The sequence below is a fragment of the Prionailurus bengalensis genome, chromosome E3 (genome assembly GCF_016509475.1).
Source record: "Prionailurus bengalensis isolate Pbe53 chromosome E3, Fcat_Pben_1.1_paternal_pri, whole genome shotgun sequence".
NCBI lineage: Eukaryota > Metazoa > Chordata > Mammalia > Carnivora > Felidae > Prionailurus > Prionailurus bengalensis.
In genome coordinates this window covers 691,986-711,305 of record NC_057357.1, presented here as the reverse complement: position 1 = coordinate 711,305, position 19,320 = coordinate 691,986, and the positions used below count along the sequence as shown (strand labels likewise).

At 43.6% G+C, this 19,320-nt stretch overlaps 1 pseudogene; it reads left to right on the top strand.

Moving 5' to 3' along the window:
* The first annotated feature begins 15,365 nt into the window (after nt 1-15,365).
* LOC122471186 lies at nt 15,366-19,024 on the top strand (annotated as a pseudogene).
* Nucleotides 19,025-19,320: the final 296 nt, after the last annotated feature.

Below are 19,320 nucleotides of genomic sequence, written 5' to 3'. Positions count from 1 at the left end.
TGTGAGGTCAGTGCCTGGAACCTGCTGGGACCTAACCCTAACCTTAAATGTAACCCTAAACCTCACGCTACACCTAAACCTGTCTCTAACCCTAACCCTATACTTGTCCCGCATTCTCTCATGGGCCCTCAATTTAGACCTCGAGGAAGATCACGAAACTGGAGTCTCGTCAGCCCTGGGACTTCCCTGGACCAAACCCTAACCCTATCTAAGTGTCTATCCCCATGGGGACCCCATTCCAAAGTCTGACAACAGCACGCACGTGGGTTCGAGAATTGGTGCAGAAATATTCGGCATGGAATGTGGAAATTCACCATGTCATTTGAAAAGCGCAACAGCAGGTGCACGAGAGGATTCCTGAGGCCTACCTGAAGTGTGGCCCATACATTTGTCTGGCCTTGGACAAAAAAGACTAGTGCTGACTGGCACCCTTTCTTCTACACTGCACTCAGCCCTTCAGGGAGACCAATGCTCTGCTGTGGGTTAGGTGCCTGAAGTCTCCTGGTACCTATCCAAACCCTAAAGGTAACCCTACACATAACCTTCACCCTACACTGAACCCTATGTAGCACATAAAGTCCACACCAGACCCACAGCCACCCATGTACCCTCACTTCAGCCCTCCAAGGAATTCACAACACTGGTGTCACTTCATCCCTGGCGACTTCCCTGGACCGAACCCTAAACGTAGCTAAGACTCTCTGCCCAGGGGGACCCAATTCCAAAGTCTGACACCAGCACGCACATGGGTTCGAGAATCGGTGCAGAAATACTCGGCATGGAACGTGGAACATAACCATGTCATTTCCAAAGCGCGACTGCATCTGCACAAGACAAATCCTTAGGCCTACCTGAAGGGTGGGTCATACATTTCTCTAGCTTTGGAACCCAACCCTAATTCTGATGTGGACCCTCACTTGTGTACTACACTAAGCCCTTTGGGGAGACAACTGCTCCGCTGTAGGGTCCATGCCTGGAACCTGCTGGGACCTAACCCTAACCATAAACCTCACGCTACATCTAAACCTATCTCTAACCCAAACCCTATACTTGACCAGGACCCTCATATCGGCACTCAATAGAGCCCTCGAGGAAGATCACGAAACTGGAGTCGCTTTGGCCCTGGTGACTTCCCTGGACCGAACTGTAATCCTAGGTCAGTCTCTCTCCCCATTGGGACCCAATACCAATGTCTGACAACACTACGTGCCTCGTGGCCAGAAGTGATGCAAGATCACTCAGCATAAAACCTGGAACATCACCATGTCGTTTTAAAGGCCCGGCTGCAGCTGCCTGAGAGGATTCCTCAGGCCTACCTGAACAGTGACCCAAAGAGTTGTCTGGCCTTGGAACACAAAGAATAATCCTGACCGGCAGCCTCCCTTGTGCCCTCCACTCAGGAGTTGGGGGAAAAAACTGCACTGCTATGGGTTCGCCGCATGGAGTCTCCTGGGACGTAACCTTAACCCTAACTTACCCCTAAGCAGAACCCTCAACCGAAACCAAACCCCATGTTGAACTATAACTCTCCACTTGACCTGCACCGTCAAATGGGCCCTCACTTCAGCCTTCGAGGGACATCACGAGACTGGAGTCTCTTGGGCCATGCGATGTCCCTGGACCGAACCCTAACCCTACTTCAGGTACTCTCCCCATGGGGACCCAATCCCAAAGTCTGACAACACCACACGCCTGGGGTCATGAAGCGGTGCAGGATTACTCAGCATAGACCTGGAACATCATGTTTCCAAGGTGCGTCTGCAGCTGCCTGAGAGAATTCCTGAGGCCTACCGGACCAGTGGACCATAGAGTTCTGTGGCATTGGAAAACAAACATTAATCCTGAACAGAACCCTCCCTTGTACTCTCCACTCAGTCTTTCAGGGAGACAACTGCACTGCTGTGGGTTAAATGCCTGGAGTCTCCTGGGACCTAACCCTAACCCTAATCTTAATCCTAACTAGAACACTCAACTGAATATGGAACCATAACCCTACATTTGACCCTCACCATCGCATGGGCCCTCATTTCATACCTCGAGGGAGACCACAAGACAGGAGTCAATTCAGCCCTGGCGACATCCCTGGACCGAACCCTATCACTAGGTAAAGTTCTCTCCCCATGGGTCCCAATAACAAAGTCTGACAAAACCATGGGCCTGGGGTCCAGAAGAGGTGCAGGATCACTCGGCATAGAACCTGGAACATAACCATGTGTTTCCAAGGCCCATCTGCACCTGCCCTTGAGGATACCTAAGACCTACAAAACCACTGGGTCGTCGGGTCTGGGGATCCAAGACTAATCCTGACCGGCACACTCTGTTGTGCCTTCAACTCAAACCTTCGGGGAGACAACTGCACTCCTGTGGTTTCAGCACCTAGAGCCTTCTGGGACTTAACCGTAAACCTACCCTAACACTAAACAGAACCCTCAACTGAAACCTAACCCCATCTCGAAAACTAACCCTACACTTGACCCGCACCTTCGCATGGTCCCTCACTTCAGTCCACAAGGGAGATCACGAGACTGGAGTCGATTCAGCCCTGGGGACATACCTGTAAGGAACCCCAATCCTAGGTAAAGATGTCTCCCCATGGGGACCCAATACCAAGGGCTGACAACACCATGCTCCTGGGGTCATGAAAAGGTGCAGGATCACTCGGCATAGAACCTCGAACAACACCATGTCCTTTCCAAGGCCCAGCTGAAGCTGCCCAAGAGGATTCCTGACCCTACCCGACAATTGCCCATAGAGATGTCTTGCCTTGGAACCCAAAGGCTAATGGTGACCGGCACCCTACCTCGTTTGCTCCACTTAGCCCTTCTGGGAGACAACTACACTGCTGTGCGTTCAGTGCCTGGAGCCTCCTGGAACATAACCCTAACCCTAACGAGAACCCTTAACCAAACCCTAACATTATCTCGAAAACTATCCCTAAACTAGACCTGCACCGTGGCATGGGCCCTCACTTCAGACCTCGAGGGAGATCAAGAGACTGTGTTCACTTCAGCCTTGGCGACGTCCCTGGACCGAAACCTAAACCTAGCTAAGGTTCTCTCCCCATGGTGAACCAATTCCAAATCTGACAACACTACATGCCTGGGGTCACGAGAAGTGCAGGATCACTCAGCATAGAACCTGGAACTTCACCATGTTCTTTTCAAGGCCTGGCTTCAGCTGCCTGAGGGGATCCTGAGGCCTGCCCGAAAATTGGCCCATAGATTTGTGTGCCTGGAAACCAAAGACTAATCCTGACCGACACCCTCATATTTGTCCTCCACTCAGCCTTTCGGGAAGACAACTGCGCTGCTGTGGGTTTAGCGCCTGGAGCTTCCTGGGACCTCACCCTAACCCTAATACTAACCTTAACCCTAACCATAACCCTAACCATAACCCTAACCAGAATCCTCAACCGAATCGTAACCCTATCTCAAAACCTAATCCTAAACTAGACCTGCACTGTCACATGGGCCCTCACTTGAGGCCTTGAGGGATATCACGAGACTGAAGTCGCAGTGGCCTTGGTGAGGTCACTGGACCAAACCCTAATGCTAGATAAGGTTCTGTCCCCATGGGGAACAAATACCAATGTCTGACAACACCACACCCCTTGTGGTCCAGTGCAGGATTACTCAGCATGAACCTGAACATCACCATGTCGTTTCCAAGGCCCAGGTGCAGCTGCCTGAGAGGATTCCTGAGGCCTACCCGACCAGTGACCCATATAGTTGTTGGTTCGTGGAACTCAAAAACTGATCCTGACTGGTACACTCCATGTACTCTCCACTCAGCCCTTCAGGGAGACAAATGCACTGCTGTGGGTTCAGCGTCTGGAGTCTCATGGGACCTAACACTAAACTTAACCCTAATCAGAACCCTCAACCGAACCCTAACACTATCTCAAAACTTAACCCTACACTTGACCCACAATTTCACATGGGCCCTCACTTAAACCCTGAAGGGACATCACGAGCCTGGTGTCACTTCAGCCATGGCGATGTCCCTGGATGGAACCCCTAACCATAGCTAAGGCTCTCTCCCCAGGCAGACCCAATACCAAAGTCTGACAACCCCACACTCCTGGGGTCCAGAAGCGGTGCAAGATCACTTGGCATAAAACCTGGAACATCACCATATCGTTCCAATGCACGTCTGCAGATGCCCCAGAGGATTCCTGAGGCCGACCCAACCATGGCCCATAGAGTTGTGTGGCCTTCAAACCCAAAGGCTAATCCTGACTGGCACCCTCCCTTGTAACCTCCACTCAGCCCTTTCGGTAGAAAACTGCACTGCTGAGGATTCAGGATCAGGAGCCTCTTGGGACTTAACCATAACCCTACTATAAGCCTACACAGAACCCTCAACCGAAACCTAACCCCATCTCCAATCCTAACCCTACACTTGACCCACACCATCGCATGGGCCCTCACTTTATCCCTCGAGGGACATCACGAGACTGGAGTCACTTCGGCCCTGGCAACGTCCCTGGACCAAATCCTAACCCTAGCTAAGGCTCTCTCCCCACGGGGACCCAATACCAAAGTCTGACAACACCACATGCCTGGTGTCATAAATCCATGCAGGATCACTCAGCATAGAACCTGGAACATCACCATGTCATTTCCAAGGCCCAGCTGCAGCAGCCTGAGAGGATTACTGAGGCCTACCTGACCAGTGGCCCATAGAGTTGTGTGGCCTTGGAACCCAAAGACTAATCTTGACCGGCACCCTCCCTTGTTCCCTCCACTCAGCCCTTTGGGGAGACAAGTGCACTGCTGTGGGTTCAGCCGCTGGGCTCTCCTGGGACCTAACCCTAACCAGATCCCTCAACTGAACCCTAACCCTATCTCGAACGCTAACCCTACATTTGGTGTCCAGAAGAGGAGCAAGATTACTCAGCCTGGAACGTGGAATATCACCATGTAATATCCAAAGCCCAGATGTCCTTGCAGAAGGGGGCTGCCTGAGAGGCTTCCTGAGGCCTACCCGAAGGTTGGCCCATATATTTATCTGGCCTTGGAATCCAAAGACTATTGTCAACACTTTAGCACTTTATCTCATTTGGAAAAGACCTAGATGTCCAATGAATTCAATTTCAATTTTTCATCCTAGCAAAACTGATAACATTTCAGGTTACCAAATACTTTGGAAGCTATCTTCACAATTATCCATGAAAATTTTGAGAAAGAATTAACCATTTTAAGTTACCTTTTTTCTAACAAATTGCAACACAGATAACATGAGCGTATTTGACCTTTATTAAACCTAGATAAAGTTTTCTATTTAATGCTCATAACTCTACTTTTAATTAAGCCAACAAACTTACATTTATATACCTAATTAAGTTTCTCTTGCACCCACTTAAAAGACACTCAATTGTTCCCTATTGTCAGTTTTTACCTGGAAAACTGGTGGAGAGATCTGAATTGGGTGGCCTAAGGGAATGCTCTTCACTCCCCGACATTAGAAGGTGGGAGGTGAAACCAATGGTGCCTGAGGCACTGAAGATGGTATAGGATCCAGTTATGCAGGCCTCACTGAAGGTGGTGCAGATACAGGAGGAGGGGGGGAAGGCAGAAGAGGCAAGATTCTGCCTAAAAGCCTGAGGCAGATAAAAGCCTAGAGGGCAGAGAGAGAGGTCTCCTGGTCCTCAAGTCTGTCAATTTGAACAGATGAGCAGATGTCAGGGTTTTTTCCACCAACAAGTGGAATTAGGCAGTCCGTGTAGGGCTAGAGAAGACGGAGAACTTCCACCGATTAAAAGGAGTTTTGGCAGTGGCTTGGGAATATTCCTGAAAGCCTCCAATCTGAGGTAGACTAACTAGAGACAGTTGGCTCTAATCACCATAGTCATTGACCCAGGAGAAAATGAGCAAGAGGCCCCCACATACAGTTACAGTAACTGGAATCTATTAGGAAAAACAGTGAAAGAGTGTTAGAGTCCTCTTTACTAGGGATGGCCTGTGTCTTTTTCTTCCCCCACACCCTGGGATAGGTTTGGAACACTTCTATATATTGATCAGGGTTGTCTGCACCTTTTCTCAGGTCTTTTTATTTGCTTAGGATACTCCAACGAAAATGGAACCTTCATGGGATCAAATTCACCATGAAGCATTTTAGTCAACAGACACATTGAATGTGTCTTCCTTTCGAGGGGAAGATTTTTCATCTCTGACAATCCTGGATAAGGAGGGCATGAGGGTCTCACAGGTGGCTTTTCCTGAGAAGAGCCCTCAGAGGGCAAGTCTGCAAGAACTTGCTTTTATCAGCCCCTTTATGGGCCAGAAGATTGGCACCTAACTTACAACGCTTACATAAGGAAATTTTGACCATTTAACCTCCCTTTAAAAATATAGATTGAACTTTAAGATAGTACTGACTGAATGCCTGCCTCAGGAGACCAGGAATCTCCATTCTCCAGAAGGTATTTCAGGCACCTCTTAGCATTGGCAGGTCCAATATCAAGTCCTGACCCAGATAAGACTCCCGAAGAATTCTGACACCGCCTTAAGCCATATTGGTCACCAGAGAACCACGGATTGGGATTCAGCACTTGCTTTAGCTGCCTCATCTGGTCGGAAACTTTCCACTGTCCATCTCATTCACACACAGTCATAGAGTGACTCCAGCCTGTTGCCTGGTGCCCAGGGCCTTAGAGTTGCGGCTTCATTCCTTATTCATTAAGGAACTACTCAGGCATCTCTGGGATGTGATCAGGCTCCCCTTGACTCTTAGGGGCAGGTCTACCAAACGAACCTGGGTTTTTACCAGTCTGACCACTCGCACTCCCTGAGCTGATTCCTGGGCCTCACCAGGTTCTGTTGTACATCTGGGATCCTTGCCCCAGTGGGTCGGGAGGGGCTAGTCTCCTAAGAATCAAGTGGTCTGCTGGCACCAGGCGAGGTCACTTCTCCTGGTGATTGAAGGCTCATACCCCAGCGATAAAGGAGGTGGAAACACACCATCCCCGAGTCCCGCAAGCAAGCCCCCAAGAAATATAGCAGGATTCTCGCACAGAGACAGGACACTGAGGCTTTCTTTGTCCCGGAAGCAATTTTTTGTGTCGTGCTTGCCCAGGCTCAGTGGGTTCATACTCGAAAAACTGAACCCCGAGTACAGCGGGGTGTAGCCTTTTATGCAATTTCTACTTCTTTGTCTCCCATATGTGCTGACACATATAGTCTGATTGGAACCAGTCCAAGCTACAAAGTTATGTCAGAGCTATGCATATGTGTGTGGGAGTTCATGGGGCCATATTGCCTTCCTTTGTTCTGAGAAGCCCTCTACCACATTCCTTAGGGAGGGACTCTACCTCATAGCTACCACCTATCTCATTACATCACAATTACAGTATCACATTATTATATTATATTACATATTATATTAATATCATAATAAGTATTCCTTATGCTCTGCTTTTTATTCCCATGACTTACTCCATTCACAAATGGAGGCCTGTATCTCCTTCTCCCCTTCTTCCATTTTTGACCCCCTAGCCATCTGGCAACCATCATTTTATTCTTTGTATTTATAGTTCTGATTCTGCTTATTATTCATCATTTTAGATTCTATATATGAGTGGAATCATATGGTATTTGTCTTTCTCAGCATGACTTATTTCACTCCGTATAATGCCCTGCAGGTCCTTCTATGTTGTCTCAGATGGCATGATCTCATGCTTTTTAAAGCTGCATATTATTCCATCATGTACGTATGCATTTTCCCTTATCCTTTTGTCTACTAATGGGCACTAAGGTTGCTTCCATATCTTGGCTATTGTAAATAGTGCTGCAATAAACATAACGGTGTGTATCTTTTCTAGTTAGTGTTTTCCTTTTCCTTGAGTAAATATCAAGAGGGGTACTATTGGGTCATGTGGTATTTGTGTTATTAATTTTGTGTGTAAATACCATACTGTTTTCCCCAGCGGCTGTAACAACTTAAATTCCCAACAACAGTGTATGAGGTTCTCCTTTCTCCACATCCTCACCAACACTTGTTTTCTGTGTTACTGATTTTAGCCATTCTAACAGGTTTGAGGTGGTATCAATGCAGTTTTGATTTGCATTTCCCTGTTGATGAATGATATTGAGCATGTGATCTTTTCATGTGTCTGTTGGCCATCAGTATGACTTCTTTGGAAAAGTGTCTTTTCAGGTCCTCTGTCCATTTCTTAATTGGGTTGTTTTTTGGTGTTGAATTGTAGGAGTTCTTTTTATATTTTAGATATTAACTCCTATCACAGTATCATTTGCAAATACCTTCTCCCATTTAGTAGGTTGTGTTTTGTTTTGATGATGGTATCCTTTGTAGTGCAAAAGTTCTTTATGAGAGGTGAAAGACATGCATTCTGAAAACTATAAAACACTGATGAAATCACAGATAACACAAATGGAATGATATTCCCTGCTCATGGATTGGAATAATGAGCATTGTTGGGACATCCATATTACCCAAAGCAATCTACAGATTCAATGCAACCCCTATCAAAGTAGCAAAAGGATTTTTGTGCAAAACTAGAATAATCCTAAAATACGTATGGAACCACAGAAAACCCCAAGTAGCCAAAGCAATAATGAGAAAGAAGAAGAAAGCTGGAGATAGCACAATCCAGATTTGAAGATATACTATAAAGCTGTAGTAATCAAAGCAGGATGGTACTAAATCAAAAACAGACACATAGATCAATGGAACAGAATAGTGAACCCAGAAATAAACCCACAGGTAGATGGCCAATCTATGACTAAGGAGACAAGGATATACAATAGGGAAAAGAAAGCCTTTTAATAACTTCTGCTGGGGAAACTAGACAGCTACATATAAAATAATTAAACTGGACTACTTTCTAACACCATACACAAAAATAAACTCAAAACTGATTAAAGACATAAATCCATACAAATCCTAGAAGAAAATACAGGCAGTCATTTCTCTGACATCAGTTACAGCAACAATTTTCTAGATACATCTCCTAAGGCAAAGGAATCAAAAGCAAAAATAAGCTATTGGGAATTCATCAAAATAAACAGACCCCAAGTATTTTATGTGCATAAGACTAAAGCTGAATTTCAAGCCAGAGTTAGAGCATACCCTAAAGTGACTGAAGACCATGATACATTTGCTGAACAACTTAACATATTCATTCCAACTTACCAACCTGGTTTCTCAGATTTTTATCAGTTGGCTCACATGCTTGTTGCTGAGGGCTAGGCCAAATATTGCATAAAACTCTCCCACTGGTAACATCCTGAACTAGATTTAGAGAAACAGAAGCTTCTCGGGGTGGGGCCAAGATGGCAGAGTAGCATGGAAGGTCTCAGCTTCTCTCATCCTTGAAATGCAGCAAGATCAGCACCAAACCATTTTTGCAAACTTAGGAAATTGATCTGAGGATTAACACAACAATGTGCATTATTTGAGCCACAGGACTTGGCAGGTACGTGGTGCAGAGAGGTTATGTGGGGGAGAGAGAAGCCGCAGATGGTAAGGAGCTGTTTTGGGGGAGAGAGGACAGAGAAACTGGGGGAGAGTGTGGTGCATTGGGAAAAAACAGGAAAAACACTCCCCTGAAAGCTGCTTGAGAGAAAGAGTGGAAACACCCATAAGGGACTGAACAAGAAATCTGTTCCCCAAACAGAAATCTCCCCATTGATGGGGAGAAAGGAGAGGGTTTCAATACCATTAGGACTCTATAAACAGGGGAGCACAGAGTTGGAAATTCCAGAGCTCAATACCTGGCGGTGCTCTGGTGGGATGGGTGAATCCCCAATAGCAGAGAGTGAGGCCTGAGGGGTCTGTGGGCCACATGTGGAGAAGTGGTTCCCCTGCTTGGAGGGCATTTGGTAGAGGCCATACAGCCTCCCCACAGGCAAAGGTCCCAGCGGACCCTGGAGAGCAGCCGTATTTCCTGGTATTAGAACAAAGATGCCAGAGTGGAGTGAAACCTGGTGCCAGCTATGTGTTGTAATTTGCCATAATCTCTGAACCTTTGCCACTACAAGGATCACATGAACATTTTCTGGGGTAAGCTAGCATCCAGCCGTTGCTCAGTGAGACCCTTCCCCAGATGGTCGGAGTGGGTCCAAGCAGCAGAGTTCTCAGAAGTGAGGGGTTTGGAAACACAACCCCATCTGAGATAAAATTGGATAGAGAAAGGTGCCACCTGGCAGGCTGACTGCTTGGACATGGACAGTGTAGAAGTGGGGAGTGGATGGAAGCCAGAGACAAAGGAGGAGTACCTGACTGCGGGTGGGTGAGAGCACAGGGTTCCTGTGCCAGAAACTAGGAAGCTGGGTGATGCCAGTTTCACCTGTCTCATGCATGTGCATGCACGTGCTCACATGCCACAATAATCCAGCCCAGTAAGCAAAGCAGCACCACCCAGTGGAAAATGGAGCCATTATATCAAGCCCTGCTCAACTGTGCCCTCTAAGCACATGCCCTAGAGGATGACCACAAACGTCTCTGCCTGCTTAGAGTATGGATTACAGAGTGCTTCATAGTTGGAGTTCTAGGGGAAACTGAATGTAACTTGGTGCAGATTTCATTCTGTCTGCTGGTTCATGTGTTCGATTTTTTTTTCCTTTTCCACCTTTCTTTTCTTTTTCTTGCATACAGAAAGGAAAAAAATACTTTTATTTTCCTTTTTTAAAAAAATTAGTTTTACCATGTTTTAAAAATTTTTTTGGTAAATATTTTTATTCTATTTAATTTCTTCATTTAATTTTATTCTATTTTGTTGTATATATTTATTTTAAATTTTTAAACTTTTTGTTACTTTTTAAAATTTTTTTTCACTTATTTCCTTTATTCCTCTATTCTATCAAACTTCTTTCAACCACCAGACTGAAACACACGTAGGATATAGCTACCTTTACTTGATTTTTTTGTGTTTTTAATTTTTTAATTTAATTTTTATTTTATTAATGTTTTTACTTCCTCCAAAATGACAAAGTGAAGGAATTCAAACTAAAAGAAATAACAGGAAGAAATGGCAGCCAGGGGCTTATTCAACAAAGATGTGGTAAGATGTCTGAACTAGAATTTAGAACCACAATAATAAGAATACTAGCACAGGCTGAGAAAAGCATAGAATCCATTTTCCTTCCTGTGGAGATAAAGGAAGTAAAATCTAGTTAGGATGAAATTAAAACTACTATAACCAAGATGCAATCTTGAATGGATGCCATGGTGGAAAAAGTGGACTAAGCGGAGTTGTGAATCAGCATTACGGAAGACAAAATTATGGATAATAAGTAAGCATGAAAAAATAGGGAAACAAAGGCAAAAGAGCATAATGCAAGAAGTAGAGAAATCAGTCTTAGAAAAAAAGGGATGACATCTGAATCACAGGAGTCCCAGAAGATGAAAAGAGAGAAAAAGGGGCAGAAGGTTTATGTGAGCAAATTGTAGGGGAAAACTTTTCTAATCTGGGACGGACAAAGACATCACCATCCAAGGAGCACAGAGAACTCCCATTAGAGTCAACAAAAACCGACCATCAAAAAGGCATATCATAGTCAAATTCAGGAAAGGAAAGAAATATGAAAGCAGCAAGGGAAAAAAAAGTCCTTAATCTACAAGGGAAGACAGGTCAGGTTGACAGCAGACCTGTAAACAGAAACTTGGCAGGCCAGAAAAGAGTGGCAGAATATATTCACTGTGCTGAATCGGAAAAATATGCAGCCAAGAATTCTTTTTCCAGCAAGGCTGTCATTCAAGATAAGGGAGAAATAAAGGGTTTTCCACACAAACAAAAACTAAAGGAGTTTGTGACCACTAAACCAGCCTTGCAAGAAACGTTAAGGGGGCTCTCTGAGGGGAGAAAAGATGAAACAGAAAGACCAAAAGCAACAAAGACTAGAAAGGACCAGAGACCACCATCAGAAACTCCAACTCTACAGGCAACACAATGCAATAAATTTATATCTTTCAGTACTCACTCTAAATGTCAATGGACTAAACGCTCCAATCAAAAGACGTAGGGTATGAGAACAGATAAGAAAATAAAATCTCTGTATAGGCTGTTTACAAGAGACCCATTTTAGACCTAAAGACACCTTCAGATTGAAAGTAAGGGGATTGAGAACACCTTCAGATAGAAAGTAAGGGGATCTATCATGCTGATGGTCGCCAAAAGAAACAGCGAGTAGCCATACTGGTATCAGACAAACTAGATTTTAAAATAAAGACTGTGCAAAGAGATGAAGAAGGGCATTATATCACAATTAAGAGGACTACCCACCAAGAAGAGCTAACAAATGTAAACATTTAAACCCCCAACGTGAGAGCACCCAAATATATAAATCAATTAATCACAAACACAAAGACACTTTTTGATAATAATACCATAATAGTAGGGGACTTCAACTCCCCAGTTACAACAATGGACAGATCATCTAAGTAGAAAATCAACAAGGAAACAATGGCTTTGAATGACACACTGGACCAGATGGACTTAACAGACATATTCAGAACATTTCTTCCTAAAGGAGAAGAATACACATTCTTCTTCAGTGTACATGGAATATTCTCCAGAATGGATTACTTTACTGGGTCACAAATCAGCTCTCAACAAGTATAAAAGGATCAATATCATACCATGCATAGTTCCAGATCACAATGTCATGAATCTCAAAATCAACCATAAGATAAAAGTTGGAAACCCCACAGAAACTTTGAAAGTAAAGAACATCCTACTAAAGAATGAATGGGCTAACCAAGAAATTAAGGAGGAAATTAAAACGTACACGGAAGCCAATGAAAATGATAATACAACAATCTGAAACCTCTGGGATGCAGCAAAGACAGTCATAAGAGGGAAGTATATAGAAATCCAGGCCTTCCTAAAGAAGGAAGGTCTCAAATACACAACCTAACCTTACACATTAAAGAGTTGGAGAAAGAACAGAAAATAAAGCCCGAAACAGGTAGAAGAAGGGAAAAAATAGAGATTTGAGCAGAAACCAATGATACCAAAGTCAAGAAAACAGAACTGATCAGTAAAACCAGGAGCTGGTTCCTTGAAAGAAGCAACAAAATTGATAAAAACCTAGCCAGATTTATGACAACAAAAAAAGGAAAGGACCCAAATAAATACAGTTAAGAATGAAAGAGAAGAGATCACAACACTGCAGAAATAAAAAAAAAAACCACAACAATCTTAAGAGAATATGATGAGTAATTATATGCCATTTACTTGGGAAATCTAGAAGAAATGGAGAAATTTCCAGAAACATATAAGCTACCAAAAGTGAAACAGGAAGAAATAGAACATTTTTATAGACCCATCACCAGTAAAGAAAGTGGATTATTAATCAAAAATCTCCCAAAACCAAGAGTCCAGGGCCGCCAGATGGCTTTCCAGGGGAACTCTACCAAACATTTAAAGAAGAGTTAACACCTAATCTTTTGAAGCTTTCCCAAAAAATAAAAATGGAGGACAAGCTACTAAACTCATTCTCTGAGGCCAGCATTACCTTGATTCCAAAACCAGACAAAGACCCCACTTAAAAGAACTACAGACCAATTTCCCTGATTAACATGGATGCAAAAATTCTCAACAAGATACTAGCCAAGCATATCCAACAATACATTAAAAGAATTATTCACAACGACAAAGTGGGATTTATGCCTGGGATGCAAGGCTGGTTCAATATCTGCAAATCAACCTATATGATACATAACATTAATAAAAGAAAGAAAAAGAACCACTTGATCCTCTCAATAGATGCAGAGAATGAATCTGACAAAATACAGCATCCTCTCTTGATAAAAACCCTCAAGAAAGGAGGCATAGAAGGATCATACCTCAAGATCATGAAAGCTAGATACAAAAGACCCACTTCTAATATCACACTCAATGCGGAAAAACTGAGACCTTTCCCCTTAAGGTCAGGAACCTGACAAGGATGTCCATGCTCACCACATGGCCTAGTGTTGGAAATCCTAGCCTCAGCAATCAGACAACACAAAGAAATAAAAGGCAGCCAAATTGGTGAGGAGGAAGTCAAAATTTTAGTCTTTGCAGTTGATAAGATATTCTTTGTGGAAAATCCAAAAGATTCCACCAAAAACACTGCTAGAACTGATCCATGAATTCAGCAAAGTCGCAGAATATAAAATCAATGCACAGAAATCGGTTGGATTCCTATATACCAGTAAAGAAGCAGCAGAAAGAGAATCAAGGAATTGATTCCATTTACAATTGCACCAAAAACCATAAAATATCTAGGGATAAACCTAACCACGGGGTGAAAAATCCATACACTGAAAACTATAGAAAGCTTATGAAAGAAATTGGAGAAGACACCAAAAAATGGAAAAATATTCCATGCTCATGGATTGGAAGAACAAATATTGTTAAAGTGTTGACACTACCCAAAGGAATCTACATATTCAATGTGATCCCTATCAAAATAACTCCAGCATTCTTCATAGAGCTACAACAAAATCCCTAAAATTTATATGGAACCAGAAAAGACCCCAAATAGCCGAAGCAATCCTGACAAAGAAAGGAGAATGGAGGTACCACAATTCCGGACCTAAGGATGTATCACAAAGCTGTAATCATCAACACATTATGGTACTGGCACAAAAGCAGATACATAGATCAACAGAAACAAATAGAGAACCCAGAAACGGACACACAAACGTATGGCCAACTAATCTTTGACAAAGAAGGAAAGAATATCCAATGGAAAAAAGTCTCTCCAGCAAATGGTGCTGGGAAAACTGGAGAGTGACATGCAAAGGATAAAACTGGACCACTTTCTTACACCATACACAAAAGCAAACTCAGAACGGATGGAAGACCTAAACGTAACGCAGGAAGCCATCACAATCCTAGAGGAGAAAGCTGGCAAAAACTTCTTTGACCTTGGCCACAGCAACTACTAACTTGACATGTCTCTGGAGGCAAGGGAAATAAAAGCAAAAATGGACTATTGGGACCTCAACAAGATAAAGAGCTTAACCGACTGAGCCACCCAGATGCCCCTCCACTGAACAATTTTAACGGCTTTTCCTAAGCCTGAAGGTTGAAAGAAAGTTCAGTCTTATACCAAAAACGCCTCATGAATCTGTTCATGATTATCACCTTTGACTCTAAATTGTCTTTATTTTTATTTTTTTTTTTTAATTTTTTTTTTCAACGTTTATTTATTTTGGGGACAGAGAGAGACAGAGCGTGAACGGGGGAGGGGCAGAGAGAGAGGGAGACACAGAATCGGAAACAGGCTCCAGGCTCCGAGCCATCCGCCCAGAGCCCGACGCGGGGCTCGAACTCACGGACCGCGAGATCGTGACCTGGCTGAAGTCAGACGCTTAACCGACTGCGCCACCCAGGCGCCCCTCTAAATTGTCTTTAATTAACTCTGCTCCTCCTTTAGATCTATGTTTATTAATGTGCTAGTCTGGGACCTTTCCCTTTTAGTTAAAAGGACCAAGAATAGAATGGGAAACTATGTCCACTCCAGGTTTAATTAACCTGGAAAATCACTTTGCTCAGACCCAAGATGAGTCATCTAGTGGAAAGACTGTTAAATTTTCAATGCTCAACTCCAGCAAATAAAGACCCCCCGAAACTAGAAGTCTAGTTCCTGCGGTGACTGCAAGAACTAGGACATTGAAAAAAGATGGTTATACATTTAAGAGCTTAAAGGCCCTGCAGCCCTCTTTCCAACCTTTTCAATGTCCTCCCAATTCCCAAAGATGGGATTCCAAGGAAACACGGAGCCCTTCCCAAGCCTCCGTCTTAATCTCTTTGGCGAAACTACTCTCCAGATTGGGAATGAATGTATCTCTGTCTTTACTGAAGCTGCAACTAACCCGAGTGCTATAACGCAGCCTTAGCCTCGGGGTACAAAAACAGCTCAATTAGGGGGGATCTATTAGATTTCAACACGTTCCTACCTCTGAACCTATTCGCTTTGATCAAGGCCCTTTGAGAGATATACACCCTATTCCCCTTAGTTCTTTGACCCGTATTGATTACCTGGACTGAGATTTCTTAGAAAAATACCATGCTGGAATTTCTTTTGCCCAAAAGGGAAAAATAATTCTAGAATTTGACAGCAGTAACCAAAATAGCAAAAAGGGATAACAGGATCCTTTGGCACCTTTTCTGTGCCGTGTCTGTGCCGGTACTATAGCTGAGTCTGGAGGTACTGATCATTTATTCCTATTGGATCAGCTCCCATCCTCGTTATGGGCAAAATCTTCAACTGATCTTACAGAATCCACTGTGTACCCCCCGTCAAGATTCAAATCGATCCTGCAAAACTTCTCCCTAGAATTCATCAATGTCCTGTAATTTAAGAAGGCCTTCAATGCATCAACACCATAATAGAATGTTACAAGGCTCATGACCTCATAATCCCCTGCAGTAGTCCATATAACACCTCTATTATACCTGTGAGAAAACCCAACTGCTGAGGATATTATTTTGTCCAAGACCTCCGAGAAATAAATAGCACTGTAATCCCTCGACATCCCCTGTTTCCCAAACTTCACACTCTACCTACATCGACTCCCATTGAAAGCAAAGTTTTCAATGTACTTGACCTATGTGGTGTAGTTTTTAGCATTCCAGTTTATAAGGATAGCCGGTATCTTTTTGCCTTCAGTTGCAGGGAATGAATGACAATACATCTGGACTGCAACCTCCCTGGGTTTCACAGAGTGCTTCATGTTTCCCACAAACCTTAAAGGCTGATTTGGATGATGGAAAGTGTTCTGCAGGCTCTACTTTGTTACAATGTGTAGATGATTTGTTTCTCTGCTTCCCTGCTCATGCCTCTTCACACGAAGACAGCACCCCTCTGGGAAAACTTTTTGTTTTACAACTTAAGCCCATAAAGTCTCCAAATAAAAACTGAAGTTTGCTCAAACTCAGGTTAGGTATTTAGCTCAGCTGTTCTCAGAACAAGGCCCACATCTGGACCCAGGCAGACTGAAGGCATCCACAATCTCTCACAACCTAAAACTAAGAGCCAATTACAAGGCTTTCTTGGATGGCTGTCTACTCTCAAAACTGAATTCCAAACTTCTCTCTTAAGGCTTAGCATCTAAATGGTCTACGGAAAAAATGAGAATGCTAATCCTACTATTCGGAAAGAGGGGGATGACACAGCCTTGTAAACATTGTACCTTTAATTTATGTTCTGTGGGCCATTATGTATATAAGAGAGCCTGGTCCTTACCCACGACTGCTTTGCATGTCCTACCCTATGGAACATCCTTCATCACCAGTCATGGGCTATGACCACCCCCCCCCCCCCCCACCTCCTCCATTTGGTAAGATGACCTGAAGTGGATGAGGGACTTGTAAAGCATATTCATCTTTTTCGGGAAAGACTTGGTGGGAATGTCGTGGAAATGGTTGTTAGGGCTTGGCAATTCAATTGCAAACCTGCCTGAGGACAGTGTAACATATCTCAAGCTTCTCAGGATGTATGTACAATGTGCTGTGTCATTTTCCATGTAATGAGGTCAGCTATAGGTTTCTCTTGTCAAAAAGAAAGAGGATTTTTACACAAAGGCAGATGTATCGTGAGTAGTTGTGCACACTTTACAGACACAATGTATTGAGTTCTGTGAAGGATGAGATGCACCCCTAAGTGTAGGTGCCTCAGGTGTCCTGTGTGAAATGGGGCACATGCATTATATAACACAGACCTTGTGTTCACCACCTGGAAGCACCAGTGAAGGAATGGGGGAAACCTGAATCACACAGGAATAGAAGGGAAATTGAGGACAGTAAGCAGAGTTTGAGGAGGTGAAGAGGGGAGAGTCTTGGGGTCAGTGAGATGCAGTTTCAGGCCATTCCTGACCACAGCCTGAGCAGGGAGCATGAGTTCCACACGGAGCTGCTATGTGGGATCACTCTCAGTGCACAGTGCAGGGTTCATCCCCGAAATGTCATTTTTGTCAAAGTGCACCTAGGTGATCATCTAAAAAGGTGTCTCCCTGTGTTGTCTGAAGGTTCTGGATATTTATGGGTGAGAAAGTGCCCTGGACATATAGGAAATTTAGCTTGGTCTTAAGGAAATCCTTGTCTGCCTAAGTTCACATCCCTCAGTGAGACTAAAAGTGAAGACAGGATCTAGATCAGCTGAGAGCCTGCATTAGCCTTCAGCCTCGGTCAACCTACAATTCAGGGCTGGCCAGATGCCACCCCTGCTGGACCCCTGACATCACCCTGACTACAGCTTTGCATCTATCTCCTTAAACTTTTCTCACAATATCCCAAGGATTTACCTGTGTTTCTGCTGTCTCAGCCAGAATACCAATTCTCACTGGGACCTACACAGAGCCTGAGCTGTGTTATCTGTGAAACAAAGGTAATATTTGTTTCTAAGGGCATAATAAAAAGAAGACATTGAACACAGAATGCATCTTCAAAATGTCTGTGAAATGTCCACTCACCCTTCTCACAGTTTCAATTAAGATATCTCCACACAAATGATCATCAAAAACAGACGGTCACGGTCATACTCCTAGGCTTTTTGGACTTGGGTGGTCGCGTTTTGTGCGCTATCCGACTGAAAGAGTGCTGGCACGACTAGGATGAAGCTCGTAAGATTTTTGATGAAATTGAGTCATGAAACCGTAACCATTGAATTAAAGAATGGAACACAGGTCCATGGAACAATCACAGATGTAGATGTCAGCACGAATACACATCTTAAAGCAGTGAAAATGACTTTGAAGGATAGAGAACCAGTATAACTGGAAACACTGAGTATTCGAGGAAATAACATTCGATATTTTATACTGCCAGACAGCTTACCTCTGGATACACTACTTGTGGATGTAGACCCGAAGGTGAAATCTAAGAAAAGGGAAGCTGTTGCAGGAAGAGGCCGAGGCCGAGGAAGAGGACGTGGTTGGGGTAGAGGAAGAGGGGGTCCTAGGCGATAATGTCTCTCAAGATTACTATTTCAAAGTGATACGTGATTTGGAATATTTTTTGTACAGGCTTTGTTTGTTTATGTCAGTTTTTAATAAACATAAATGTAGGACACAGTTGTCTACTGACTGTCAAATTTTAATAGTTCATATAGATTCATGATATTTACATAGTAGGAGCTAAGCATTTCTACTAGGCAATCACAGACTGATTTCATTTTAGATCAGACTTTTAATTTTTGAACTAAAGTTTTTGTATGAATGTATGTAGAATATGTACCTATTTCACATGCACTGAATATGCATTTTATTTTACTTTGACTCCATTCTGTAGAACCTGCCTACAAGTGAAATAATAAGTTTATTTTGGTACTTCAGGAAAAAAAAACAAACAGATGGTCACGGAAGTTC